Consider the following 14,413-nt stretch of genomic DNA (forward strand, 5'->3'; position numbering starts at 1 on the left):
GCCGTGGGCAGCGCTCGGGAATGCGGCGCCCGGGAGCCGGGCAATGCCGGCGAAGCGTGAGGGGAGCCGGCAGCAGCCCTGCCCCGCTCCCAGCCTCAGGAGGAGGCGGCTGGAGCCGGCTCGGGAGCGCTCGGAGAGGCACGGCGGGTTTGGCTCGGTGGGCTGGACGGGCTCGTGGCCGGCGCAAGGTTGTGCCGTGCTGGTGTTGGGAGCTGGGGTGCGTTCGTGCTCCGAGGTGGTTTTGCAGCCTGTCCTTTGGCTGTGGGCTGTCGGTTTCTGAAGTGGCAGTCTCCCCGAGTCCCGCTGCCGCCGATTTTAGCCGCTGCTATTCCTAGTGCACATCAGCGGTGTGCGGGCGAGCTGAGGCGCTGCTAGCTGTGGCTTTGCGATGTTAACTCCCTGGGCAGCACTCCGGCAGAATTCACTTTTACCAGAAATAACAGCTCTCAAACCGGGAAATTACACTACCGACAGCCCGCATCCAACGCGTCCCCCACAAAAACACCACAGCAATAAGTCTGGGGGTTTCTTCATCGGGTGCTTCAGGATGTGCAAGTCACAGTTTGCACAATGCTTTTCAGGTGTGCCTTGCAACAGGTGGCGGTCACACCTGGGGCTTCGAGTTCGGTGGGAAATCAGGGCGCTGTTGCGTTAGCAACCTTAATTAATTAATGTGTGTGTAGTGTGTTTGGCTCACCCATAACTGGGGACAAAAGTAAAATTTACTTGTAACTAAGGATTCTCCAAGTCCTGAGGAGTTGGGTTGTATCTTAGTCTCCCTTGGGAACTTGTAAAGGAGGGAGCTGTGTCTTTGCCCTCCTTGGGGAAGAAGGATCCGACTTTGTGAGTTCTCTTTCTGGTCCTACATGGTCCCTATTCCCTGCTCTGGCCCCGCGGGGGATGAGCACGCTGGTATTTTAGGGAACTATAGCTGTCAGTGAGCTAAAAAGAAAAGGCAGCCAGCCCTGGAAGGGTAAAACAGGTGGGTTGTGCTGCCCTTAACTAACTGATATTAAGTTTTAGGGTTTTTTTTTCCCCTCACCCCATGCCTTCCAATAATGTGTGACCTTGAGTTTTGCACTGAATTTTGAGGTGGAGCTGGATGATGAACCTTGAAATTATTTTCTCTTGCTGAAAGAACAGCTATTTGCTGAATTTGAGAGAAGTGTGGCTGGGCTCCTGCGGCTCTCATCTTCTCAGCGAGGGAAAATAATTCCCAGTGGTGGTGCCTCCACAGCCGCTTGGAGCCGAGCTGAAGACGAGCTCAGAGGAGGAGCTTTTGATTCCAAGAAGTGTAGCTCCCAGGTTTTCTGTACAGATTGGTCTAATCTGCATTTCTCAGGGAACTCCACTCTTTGACAGGGAAATTCTGCCTTTTCTGGGTGGTCCCTCGAGGCAGCCTTTCCGTGGCCTCTTTCCCTTTCGTCCTGGAGCTCCTTGCTTGGATTGCGCATTCTCCTCACAGTTTTGGGAGACAAGGATCTTGTGTGGTTGCTCCAGAGCGACCATTTCCCAGAAAATCGGTAGAGGAGCTGTCATTCAGCTTATTCCTAACATTTTATTTGACTATTGGGGTGGAATATTGGGTGCTTGGATGCGTGACTCCTCTGTCCCTGGCTGGGAGAAGTTTTCTCTCAGCCAGCAGGGCCGGGACAGCTGTAGCAGGAGGAGCCCTGTGAGCCTGTCCTGCTGCCCATGCAGGAGTGATTTAGGAGTGAGGATTCACACTGGCTCTTCTCTCACTGTTACTTTGGCAAGTCCCCTCTTTTCTCCCCGCCTTTTTGAGCCCACCAGAGGTCCTGTCCCTTATCCCGAGGTTGCCCAGCTGCCCCAAAACTGCATTTTTTTTGTGGCTGCCCAGTTCAGAGCAGGTTCACTGGAGGATGTGCCGCTGCTGTTACTCACTTGTAACCTGATTTATTTTTGTTTTGGTCCCTCAGGTGCCTGTGTCTCCCACGGCCTCCTATTTGAGGTAGGTGAGCTGGAACGTGTTGTGCTGGGGAAGGGTTGGAGAGGGGGCTGTTCAATGAATTTGGCTCCAGTTCCTGCTTTTTGTCACCCCTGTGGCTGGGTCTGGCAGCTTCCAGTCTGCTGGAGAACACACCCCCCTCTCCTTGGAGAGGCTTGGAATTTCACCCTGGGCCTTTGGACCCAGCCTGTCTAACTGGGTGAGAAGGTGTGAGGGATTTCGGGGGTGCTGGAAGCCGCAGATGTGCAGCTCCAGGCAGGACGGAGGTGGTGCTCTGTAGAACATCGGTGCAGTGTGGTTTTCTCTCCCTGAATTAATGAGCTGTTAATGACAGCAGCTCAACGCTTTTCCCCCTCAGCCGAGTCTGGTGTGCCTTGCCTGATCCTTACAAACCCAACACATTTTCTTTTCTGGTGCCTCTAGAAATGCAATCCGCGAGTGGCTCGGTGCAAGAATCACAGTTTTTAGGTGTTCGTGGACAGTGTTTTGCTGGGTAACACTTGCTCTGGTGCTCCTCTGGGCTAGAAGGAGGTGCCTGAGCTACTTTGTGTCTCAGGAATGCTTCCAAACGTGTTGGCTCCTCTTGGTGATGCACTGTGGAGGGTCCCGGCAGCCCACAGTAGGAACCTGTAGTGACTTGTGTGTGAAACGATGCTTGGAAACACTGTTTCCTTTCAGTGTCTCCTTGGGGTTTTTGTCCCTGTTTGGGGCAGAGGAGGCCAGGATGATTAGAAGGAGGGATTCCCCATTCCATGAGGAGGGGCTGAGAGAGTTGGGATTGCCCAGTCTGGAGAGGAGTGACCCTTACCTGAAGGGAACATGAAGGAGAGATGGAGAGAGGCTGTTTCAAAGGGATGGGGTGACAGGACAAAGGGGAATGAAAGGATTCAAACCGACGGAGAGGGTAGGTCCCGATTGGATATTAGAAAGGAATTCTTGGCTGTGAGGGGGTGAGGCCCTGGCACAGGCTGCCCAGAGAGGCTGTGGCTTCCCCTGGATGCCTGGAAGGGTCCCAGGCCAGGAGCTTGGAGCACCCTGGGATTGAGGGAGGTGTCCCTGCCCACGGCAGGGGTGGAATGGATGAGCTTTAGGTGCCTGCCAAGCCGTTGTGTGACTGCACGTGCAAGTGGCTGTGGGTGAGCTGCTGCTGGCTCTTTGTGGGAATGCTGTTTGCTGCAGAAGTCTCTGAAGTCGCCTGGAAAACCCTCGGTGCATAAATCAAACCTTGAAGTGCGGCGATGCAGGCGCTGCGGGGTTGCTGGGATTGTTCGTGCTGCACAAGTCCTGCCTCTTGCTTGAGTGACTTAGCTCCAGGGTCAGCTGGTGTTTGTGGCTTGGCTCTGAGGGAAAGCACCCCCCTGAGCGTGGTTCCCAGCTGAGCTGCTTGGTGTTCCTCCCTCCGGCTTCTCCTGTCAGCGAGTTTTCAGCTCCCTTCACGTAGAAAGAGGAAAATCCACTTTATTTTTTCTTAGCTGCAGGCTGATGTCGCTCTGGAAGTCAGGGCGTGTGGGAGGTGTGGAGCAAATCCAAAAAGCTGGAGTCTTTCCGCCAGCTGGCTGGTGCCAAGATGAGGGGAAAAGGGGAGGGGAAGGACGGGGCTGTGCCTCGAGGCGGTCTGAATGGTGAGTGTGGCTTGAAAAGTGACTTGGTGTCTGGTGGAGGCGGCAGCAGGGAAGGACAAGTCCAGCTGAGCAGCATCCATTTCCATCTTGTCCTCTTTGAAACACGGACCTTGTCTGTGGCACCAGCTGCTGGTAGTGCGCCTAGGGACGGGTTTCTGGGCTGAGGGATTGTTTTGGGAGTTTCCTGAGGCACAAATGGGCTGCTTGGTTTTAACACCGTGAAGCACTCAAGAAGGTTTTTTTGAAAGAAAATGTTTTTAGTCTTCGTGCCAAAAATTGCGAAGAGAATAAAAAGCCTGAGCTTAATTGCACTTGTGCTTCTACCAAAAGTTTTGCTTCCTTTTGCAACATCTGTGTGCATTTTGTTGTCAGAAGTTTAAAGAAATCCTGATTTCATGCTTTTTAAGTCAGATTTCAGTTCCCATCAGTAGTTTGTGCTGGACAGAAATGAGAGTGGAAAGGTAATAAATAAAAAAATGCCGGGGGTCTTTTTCCCCTCCAAATTTCCAATCTCCAGTTCCAGAGAACTTCTACTATGAACAGATTCAGTGACTCTTAAAATAAATGTTAGCAAGTGCGAAGCCCTTCTGGTTAGGGAATATGTCAAATTAGCAGTGGAAAATGGGCTTCACTCTAATTTCATTAGAAAGGTAAGAAGTTACTACTGCAAAATGGGATCAGAATTGGGTATTTCAGTTGAAAGATTTGCTTGTTAACTCTTACAATGGTGAAGATATTTTTGTTTATAAATGATGTGATTTAAATGCCACTGCTTAGCCTGGGGCTGCATCCTCTGGATGTACATGAATGTTTTGCAGTTAGGATTTGTTAATACAGCAATGCAATGCCTCTCGTGCAGCAAATCTCATCTGCTTGTGGCTTTCAGAAAGCTGGGATCAACTGAGGATCAAAAATAAAAGTGATTTTTGAATCAAGCGTGTGCTGCATGTGTGTTCCTTCTTTGTATTCCTTGAAAACAGCGGTGAAACACACAGGGATGGGGATAGGCTCTTTATTTCATTTAGCAGGTAAAAGAATCTTAGATGTAAGAGTTTTCTCCTGAGGATGCAGTGATTTCTTGTCCCTTCATCAGCAAATGAAGGGGACAGAGGAAGACATTTTAACACAAAATAGTTTGTCTTTTTTACCTCAGTGGTTGTGTCGCCTTCTTGCCCAGGCGAATGCACCCTCGTGCAGAAGCAGCGTCTCTCAATTCCCCCTGAGCTGCAGGTGCATGGGCTCTATCATCCCCTTCCCTCCCCTCCAGCCCTTCTGAGCATATGGACGTGTCTGTGTTCTTCCTCACTACCCTCGCTGCTCACAAGTTGTTCTTTCTCCTTCTTTTGTTCCTGTTTGGATCTCGTGTTCCAGCAGTCCAGAGCCCAGCAATGAGGCTGTGCCCCCCATCAGTTGTCTGTGCACGTTTGGGAAAGGCCTTTGGCCCCGTGTTGGAATCCACGGGGGGCTCTTCCTAAACAGCCATGTACAGGCTGGGTTTTTTTTTTGGCAAGAAGGGATTTAAAAAAGGCTCCTCTTTGCTTTAAATAGCAGGAATTCATAGATCTGGAGAAATTCATAAACTGCAGAAGAATGCTGGGAGTTGTGGGGCTTTTGAGCTTGAACCTGACACTCTGGGCTGTTCTCCTTGGAGCTGTGAGTGTCTGCTGGCTGTGACACTCTTCTCCAGAAGCCTTTCTTCTCCATCCTGCTGGTGCAAGACTCATGCCTTAATCCTCACTGTGTTGTGGGAGGTCATCTGGCATCAGCTTGCTGTGGAGATCAGGGTCTTTGCAAGAGCTGCCCTGTTCCACGTTTTCCACCCCAGTGAGCTCCCAGGACAGGAGCTGTCGGTGCACGAGCGCTGACTGGAGTAGATGATGCACATTGAATAGCACAGTTCTGGGAGCTGTGTCCAGAGCCTTGGCAGGAGACGGCAGCTTTCCCGTGGATTCATTCACCAGGACAGGAATTCAGCCATTAGCCAGCATTTAGACGTTTTCCCAGTCATTGTGCCTTCCATCTTTCAGGATGCATTTCAGGAGCTCTGTTTATCACACCTTGTAATTCATCATTTACTTTTTCTTCTTAAATCCCCACCATGCGAAACGCCTTTTTCCTTTGCTAGGGTCTCCTCCTCATTCCTTCCCTTTCCTCGGCCATTTCCAAACCTTGGTCAGGATTCCCATCTGCATTTTCTCTTTAGAGGAGGGGTTGCGATGCCTAATTAATTGATGAGAGAAATTTTACGACTTTGCTGTACTTTTTCAGTGACCTCCAAAGAGCTTAGGGATTTTGCAAGATGGCTGAGGAAAGTGGATCCCCACTTTGTTGGCAAGTTGGACATCTGGGGTGAAGAAGTTAAAAGGGACTGAATGTCCTCTCAGCCTTTTGAAATAGCTTGTTGGTGTTTTAATCCATCATAAACCTTGGACAAAACTGGACTACTGCGTCTGGACAGTGGTCCCGTGTGGAATTTCTCATCTCTAGGGTGTTTTCATTTTCCCCTTTCTTTTTTCCCCTTGAATAATCCCCATCAAAACGCCACGGCGGTTCAGTTAGTTTGTTCAGTGTTGTCCAGGATAAATCATTCCCGTGCCTTTCCAGCAGACGTTTACCTCTCCAGCTGTTGCTGTTTTAAGCACTGAATTCACCCAGGGTACTCCTTGGCACTTTCAGGAAGACAAGAACTCCCAACTCTGAGGCCGTTCCCAGCTGGGTGCGTTGGTTTTGTGTCAGCCTGGGGAGGGGCTGTCAGGAACCATGTGGTGATGCCAGGATGCCAATATTTCTGCCAGGCATATTGAATAGCTTCCAGTGGGAATGCAGGCAGCGGGCTTGCCTGGGAAGGCTGCTGTCACTCTCCTGCTGCTGTGGTTTATTGCTGGGCCACAGATTAAGGAGGCCCGTTCGGATAAAATACTCGATTTTGCAATCACTGTATCTCCTCCAGAGTCATTGTGTAATGAATCCTCTCACTAACCCCAGGAGCTCAGCAGCCAAAGGATCTTTATGTTACCAGCTGCCGTGCTGCAGCTAAGGGAGAGTCCCAGGATCTGTGTTTCTGAGGATCAGCCAAGGGGGAAAAATCCTCTCCCTCCTCCCCCAAAAGATAAATCCTGAACATGACTTCTTCCCAGATTAATTTGAGTAAGTTAAAGCCAGATGTTTCGTTACTGAAAAAAAAAAAATTAGTTTCCTAACCCGCTTTGCACGTGTTTTATGGAGATCACAATGAAACTTCTTGCAGGCTGAAAACTGGGAAATTTTAGTTTAGGTACGATAAATTCTTGGGGTCATCCACAGGAGCTGGAAGGTTGCAAAGATAAGAAACTTTGAACCCTTTGCTTATCGAACTAGAAGTCCTGTTTCTAACAGAATGTCTCCGTGAAAATCTGAAACTTGTCCTTTCCTGGGAATTCACCTGTTGTCCTGCCTGAACAGATTTGGCCATGGTCATGTGGGATTAATCCCTTTTGGGTGCTCAGCCAGCTCGAGACTGACATGCCGTCCATCAGGTGTTGTGGCTCATGGCTGTTTATATTTTCAGAGGAAACACAGGGTTGGTTTGTTTAATTACGGAAAGCTTCTGCTGCTGGAGGCACAGTTGTCATTGCTGGCGTGCCAAGAGCCAGTTCTGAGTTAGTGGATGCTGTAAATCCTTTTATGCATCAAGCCTGGAAAAGTGGTTCCAGGGGAAAACAGGAGCAAACTTGTTAGCAATTTCTTTCCCACTTTTTTTTTTTGCAGTTTTATGGATTCTTCTGTGTATGTAAAAAGCCTGATTTTCTAGAGTGCCTAAGGAACTCTCAGTGTTGCAGAGCAGAAGTAACTTGCTACGCTTTTTTTCCAGTGGGTTAATTTTTTGTTGTTATTAAAAAAAAAAAAAAAAAATCAGAATTCCGAAAGTGTTCCATTTTGAAAAGCTGGGTTTGGTTTCAAATTGGAGGCGCTTAAAAATTGCATCTACTCCTTTCTGTCTCGATTTCTCTGTGAAAGTGTGAGACCGTCGTGGTTATGGAAAGGGAACCTTAAAAGTGCCTCAGCCTGCTGTTAAATGGAAATATTCCAAACCAAAAACGAATTATGTGCTTCCATGGAGTGACATAAAGGGTAATTCTTAGACCTCTTTTCCATTATTTATTTAAAACAAAAATTCCCTCAATGAAACAATAAACTTAATGAAAACCTGTTTAAATTTTAATGAGATCCTTACGACAAAGCAAAGTCGAATATGTTACTTCCAAGGATGTTGGGAGACTTCATATTAGAGAAAATGGAACCAATTGAGATACAGTTGTTTAAAAATTGAGGAGAGTTTGTCCCAGAATTTAGGCTTTAAGCCTTGTTACCTAAGAGAAGTCTGGCCATGACTGCAGGGCAGTGTTTTGCAGTGTTTTTCTTTCTTTCCCCATGTTGCAATTTTACTTCCTGGGAGGTTTTTGCAGGCTGGAATGCAATCCAGGGAGGGATCCTATGGGTGTGTGGTGTGTGATTAACAGGTGTATCGTGAAGATGCAGGATAGCTGAGACCCATCAGCATGGGAGAAGTAGGATGCATTTTAAAGCCATTTACCTCTGTAATGTTGGGGGTTCCTTTTCTCTCTGGACCCTTAATACTTGGTTTGTTTTCATGAGCAGACTTAATTAATTCAACGGTGCTCCTGCTGTTTCTTTTGAAAGGTGACGTGGCTTTAACCACCCTGTGCACGTCCTGCTGTGCACCTCAGAGTTTCTCTAGTCACGGGATCCTTTGCAGGGGGTTTCAGAAGGATTTGCTGGCTTTGGAAGAGTGGTAAGGCTGCACTCTTCCGAGAGGAGTGTGCTGGAGTTACCACAGCTCCTTCCCTCTCCTCTGACCTCATTTTGTGGGGGAAGATCTAAGCTCACGAGATGTAAGACTGTCAGTTCTCCTTCTTGCTTCGGGCAGAGAAATATCTGTGAGATCAGCGGCAAGCCTCTTGAAGTCCCTAGGAAAAGGCATCATCCATGATCCTTGGCAGCCTAGGAGGGGGCTGTGCAGTTCAGCTGCTATTCCTGCTGGGTTCAGCGTCCCGTGTTGCCCAGTTATCCCCTTGGATGGCATTTCTGTCTGGCCAGAGCTGGCTGTGGGCGCCTGGTGTGTCCGGGCTGCCAGGAGCACTGATTAGTGACATGAAGCCCTCTCACCGCCGGTTTGTGAATTGTTATGGTGATGCTGCTTTCCCTCGTTAACACAGGGAGTATTAGTAGCAAAAATAAACTGGGGATGATGCTCCCTAAGCAAAATGTTTTTGCTGGGCTTTCACTGCTTGTCAGGAAGCAGTGCTCGATGCTGTTGAGCCTGTGGCTTTGTGAAGAAACAGCAGGATTGGAATCTAGCACAGGGAACCTGCGGTTTGTTCACATGTGAGCGTTTCCCTCCTTTTAGTCTATCATGGGAACAGGCATTTTGTTCTGCAGGTCTACCTGATCTGATCTTCAAGGTCAAATCTTCTCCTCAGCATCCTGTTTATACGGATGCCTTCATTAGCCTCTACAAATAGCTGCTAAATCCACATGTTCAGGCCGAGGAGATGATAATTCCTCATCTGGCAGCCTCAGTAAGTAACCTCCTTGTTAAAATCAGCTGTAGGGCTATGCAAAAGGTGCTGTCAGGTCTCTACACTCAATATTTTTAGTGCATTCCGCACGGTGCCAGCGTGTTTCTAACCTTGCTGAAGTCATTTCATGCTTCTGTAATTCATTGGGTTTTTAGTGTATTTATAGATGCCGTTTTATCAAGCACTGCAGTAGGAATGATGAGAGCATCTGGTGAAATCCATCACATCTCGTGCAACAACCTCTGAAAAAATAACCTTGGGGTAATCGAGCCTTTCCCCCTTGGGATGGTTCCAATAATGTTTTAAAGGCTTTAGGTATTTAATGTCACTGGGATGCCCTAAGTGTCCCTTTCAGCCACATCAGCCAGCCATGGCACCTAAAACAGCAGAGCCACCTTTCAGCTGGCACCAGACCCTCGGCCGTGACCGTGTGGAAGCACCAAAGCTGTGATCTGTTTGGATTCCCGTTGGGAAACCTGCCTGAGTTGGTGTTGGCAGCAGCATCTGTGTGGGGTGACAGCGCGGGGTTGTGTCAGGAGTGTTGGGCAGGCCAGAGAAATGAGAAATATTGCCCTGTGCTGAGCTGCTCCCCTGCTGCGTCTCCCAGTCTCTGGGAAGCGGTGCCCGAGTGATTTAGGTGGGGATTGCAGCCCTGCCAGCTTGCAGCCTCGCAGAGAAGCTGGAGGGGAGGCTCACGGAAACATGATCAGCACGTTTCTATTTGGGGAGCCCACATTCCTGGGCTCCTGGAAGTGCTGCTGCAGCTGCTTTGATGTCGGTGGAGCTGGGCATTTTCCCAGCTGAGCACTTGACCCTGGCGCTGGCAGTCAGCCTTCCAGGCACTGAGCTCATTTCATGTGGCGGGGCTGCAGGCTGGCCACGGCCTTGCCAGTTGGTGTTTTCCAGAGAGAGCATGGATTTGCCTCCTCGCTTCCCTTCAAGGGATTTGCAGCAAGGCCAGCTGCTGCCCTGTCTCTTCTTCGTACCTTGTCTTGGCCCTGCGTGTGAAGTTTTGTATCTTGTGAGCCAAGCTCCCACCTACACGTGTAAAGCAATGATTTGGCATTGGATCTGGAAGTCCAGAGAGGAAGCTGGCTTTGGGGGATGTGTTAAAGGTGGCATGGAGCTTCCCTTCACGTGGCTGCCTTTAGACACCCTAATGCTCAGCTGCCCCGCTTGGGAATGCAGTTCCCCGTGTGATTCTTGTGCTTCTGAACCACTGCTGTGAGGGGCGGTGTGCTCTGGCATCCAGAGGCTGCAGTCCAGGCTGCAGTACCAGAGGTGCCGACTGGGGGGTTGGCAAGGTCTTTGCTGCGCCCGTTCTGGTGTCCTGGCTGTGGCTGCCCTGTCCAGGTGGTGTTCTCATGACGGAACTGGGCAGGAAGGGCTGTGGTTTGTGCTCTGTGCATGTTCCTGCAGTAGTTTCAGCAGGGTTACTCTTGCTCCAGTCAAACGGGATTATCCTTGCCTTCCCAGGCCCTTGGAGCGCTGGAAATGCAACCCTGCTTTGCCTCTGGCTGCCCTGGGAGAGCTCCCGGCTGTGCTTTGTGTTCGCGTCTCTTGCTTCCTGGCGAGGCACTTGCTGTGGCTGCTGAGAAGTCAAATGAGGTCCTTGACTGGGGTTTATTTTCCTCTTTGCACAGTCAGTTTGGTCACTGGGAAGGTGAGGATCCCTGTGTGTCAGAAGGAGTTGGAAAATGGTGTTTGAGGATTCCAAAGAAAACTGCATTTCTCTCTCGCCTCCCCTCATTTCCCCCTTCTCCTAATCGCCACTTTACACAGACTTCCAGAGGATTTTCTGATGAGCTTTTGGCCTCCTTGTGTTCCAAATACTGCTTTAATGAGCATGTTGTCCATCTGGGGACCTCGAAATCAGAGCAGTGCAGCGGGACTGGTGTGCAGGAATCTTTTGGTACCCTTTACACAGAGAGTAAATTTTCAATTTCATCAGTGACGAGAGTTCTTTCTATAGAGAAGTTCCTTCTCCTGCTGTTCTCCCTGGCATTTTAATGTGTGCGTGTATATGAATAAATAAAAGTTCCTGCAGGCATCTTACTTTTTTTTTTTTTTTTGGATTCTACTTTTAAATAGCTGCGCTTACAGGAGCCTGTTTCCAATTTCACCTGATTTTCTACAGACCTAGGGAAAGAAAAAGCCTTTCCTGTGGACGTTACACATTCAGTGTTTAAGCCCTGTAGGAGAAGATCAGCAAGGGGCACCCACCCTGACTCTTTGAAGTGTTAAAAGCAGGTGTGCACCTCCTGTATCCAACTTTGGGCAAGGTGTGTGTACCCTTAGAAAAAAAAATAAAAAGAAAACCTGTAAGCTGAGTTAAGCAGTGGTTGGTTGTATTTCTGAGCCCTCGGGTTTGCTGGAGGTTGGTTTTCTGCCAGCTGTTTTGCTGTTCGTTTTGTGCACACCACATCTGAAGAGTGGCTGTTGGTAAAGGCAGTATTTTGGGTAGTTCCTTGGAATAGCATTAAAAAAAAAAAGGAACCTGCAGAAAAGTCCTGCAGAATTTTTCCAGCAGAAGAGGCTGTGCATCGAGGGGTTTGTTTGTTTTCAGAATAGGGTTTTTTGGAAGTTTTTGATTCAGGGTTTAGGCCAGCTGTGATAAACCTGTCACCTTTGCTACGGTTGCAGATGAAGGTATTTGGGAGAGAAAAAAACCCTTCTGGTGTGTCTTGGATCTGTACCCATCCTAATTTCCTGAGAGCAGGACATATCCCAGCCCCAAGGAGAGGAAGAGCTTCAGAAGCTCGGGGCTTGCTCCTCGTTGTCTGTCTCAACCAGGTTTGTGCACAAAACAAACACAAAGCTGGGTTTGCTTTGGGAAGCGGTGATTTATGGCGTGGAGTCACTAAACGTGTTTGCACATGAGTCCTTTGGGCATGCAGAACAGCTTCGCTGGGGAACCTACCACAAAAGCACTCATTCTTTCTTATCTTGCCCCAGAGGCCTGGGCCAGTGCTGGTTTTGTTTCTGGTCCCAAAGAACTGGCTGCAGGCAGGGGTGAATTAGAGGGGGGTCTCCAGGCTTTCTGAAAGGGGGAAAAAGAGCTACACTTCAGGATTATTTACAAAAAAAAACCCCCACAATATAATATATTACATCCGAATGCAGGATACAAACATCCTGGCTTTTACTGGAAAAAATGGACCAGCAGGACCAGGGCAGGGACTGTCCCTGTGTGCTGGCCACTGGTGAGGCCCCACCTTGCACCCCTGGGGACAGTTTTGGCCTCCTGGCTCCAAGGAAGACGCAGAGGGGCTGAGACATGTCCGGGGAACAGAATGGATCTGGAGCACACGTCTGGTGAGGAGCAGCTGAGAGGGCTCAGCCTGGAAAAAAAGGAGGCTCTAGGGGGGGACCTTCTTGGTCCCTGCAACTCCCTGATGGGGGGTCAGAGTCACAGGACAAGAGTAAGTGGCCTCAAGTTGTACCAGGGGGTGTTTCCATTGAACTTTAGGGGAAATTTCTTCAGTGAAACAGTGGCCAGTCATTGAAACAACCTGCCCAGTGCAGTGGGGGAGTTCCCATCCTGGAGGGGTTTAAAAGCTGTGCGGATGTGGCCCCTGGGGACATGGGTTAGTGCTGGCCTGATGGCTGGACGCCATGGTCTTGAAGGTCTTTTCCACCCTGAGGGATTCCATGGCTCTGTGATTCTGTGAAACCTTTTGGGGGGCTGCTGGTGTGTTGAGACTCGAGTGTTAAGGCGTGATAAAATTCCTCTGTGAGTGTTAGGGGCTTACAGTTCAGGGGGAGCAGTGTTACGTGAGCTGGGTGTTTGGCATTAATCCGATTTTTCACTGTTCATTTGTGGTGTGAGGTGTGGGGGGGATGCGCGAGGATGGAGGGGATCCAGAAGAGGGTCATGATTCCCCATTACAAAGGACTCGAGCTCTGTCTGCGGCAGTTCCCAAAGGGAAAGTTAAGGGGTAATTTGTACAATGCTACAGAGGGAACAGAAATTATTATAAATAAACCTCTTCTACCCATAAGAGAATGGAGGAGCCAGAAAATGAAAGCTAGATAAATTCAGCTTAGGAACTAGGTAGACTTTTACCGTGGAGATTGGAAATCATTGGAACCGTTTCCTGACCGTGTGCTATGAATTACTCTGTATCACTAGAAATCTTTAAATCATGGCTGGCTTTTTTTCCCCCCTGAAAGTTACTCTTTTGTCAAACTGCAGCTTTTGGCCCCGAGTCAAGAATTCATTTATTTACCAGCAGAGTCAAGCAGCACAGCCCCCCCTGCATTGCAAACCAGGCGGTTTTGGGGTGGGATCTCTGGAAGTGCAGTGGCACAGGGACGGCCTTGTGGGGAAGGCGCAGTGTTCATCTCTGCTGCCTTTTCACATCACCCCGAAGGGGAAGCTGAGGGAATTCTGTCTTGCTCCACTGATACTCCTTGTGTGTGAGGGGAAGGTAAAGCCCGCTCCTGTCCCAGGATTAAAGGCTGCGTTTTGCTTGCACGTAACTCTTGCTGAATAAGAGCAATATACACAGAAATGGCCAAATCATGGTGTGCTGCTTTATTCCTTGCTCCGGGAAAAGGGAAAGGAAGGAGGGAAAGGCGCCCTTCCCACCTGCTGCTAACATCCAGCTGATTTACACCCTCTCCCCGTGGGTCTTGTTCTCCACCGGCTGGGGTGAGTGGCCAAATGAATGCCTGGGAGTTACGACGGCGTAAAACTGATGGGAGACCAGAGTTATGGAGGGCATAAGCTTGTTCCACATTAGAAACCAGGCTGCAGGAACAAGCTGTGCAGCGCCCTGGCTCCGGGGAGGATTAATTACAGATGGTGGCTGTGGCGGCTAAATCAAGCGCCTCTCATGTTGTGTCAACCTCATTAAACAAACGCCGAAGCGGGGCTGTAATCTATGCGGAATGGGATAGCGTGGCGAGGGTAGGAAAGGAAAATACTCCGTGGGAAGTTAAAAAAAAAGAATCCTCAGTGTCTAAATCCACTGAAGCGATTTCTTCTACCTCTCGTGCTTTAATGGTAGAATTTTAAACCGCAAGCTTCTAAACTTATTATCTGGTAAAGCCTCGGTAGCTTGAATTAATAACGGCTTTCTGCTAATGCCTTGCTGAATTCCTCTTAGTCAGCAAATCCTGGTTTATCTGATATGCTCAATCCTTCCTGATATTCTGCCACCACGTGCATGTGGCCATTTCTTTTCCACTTGTGGGAATGGCCGACGAGGAAGCACCACCGGCCATCAGCTTGGTTGTGG

This window comes from Motacilla alba, chromosome 4 (genome assembly GCF_015832195.1).
Source record: "Motacilla alba alba isolate MOTALB_02 chromosome 4, Motacilla_alba_V1.0_pri, whole genome shotgun sequence".
Lineage (NCBI taxonomy): Eukaryota > Metazoa > Chordata > Aves > Passeriformes > Motacillidae > Motacilla > Motacilla alba.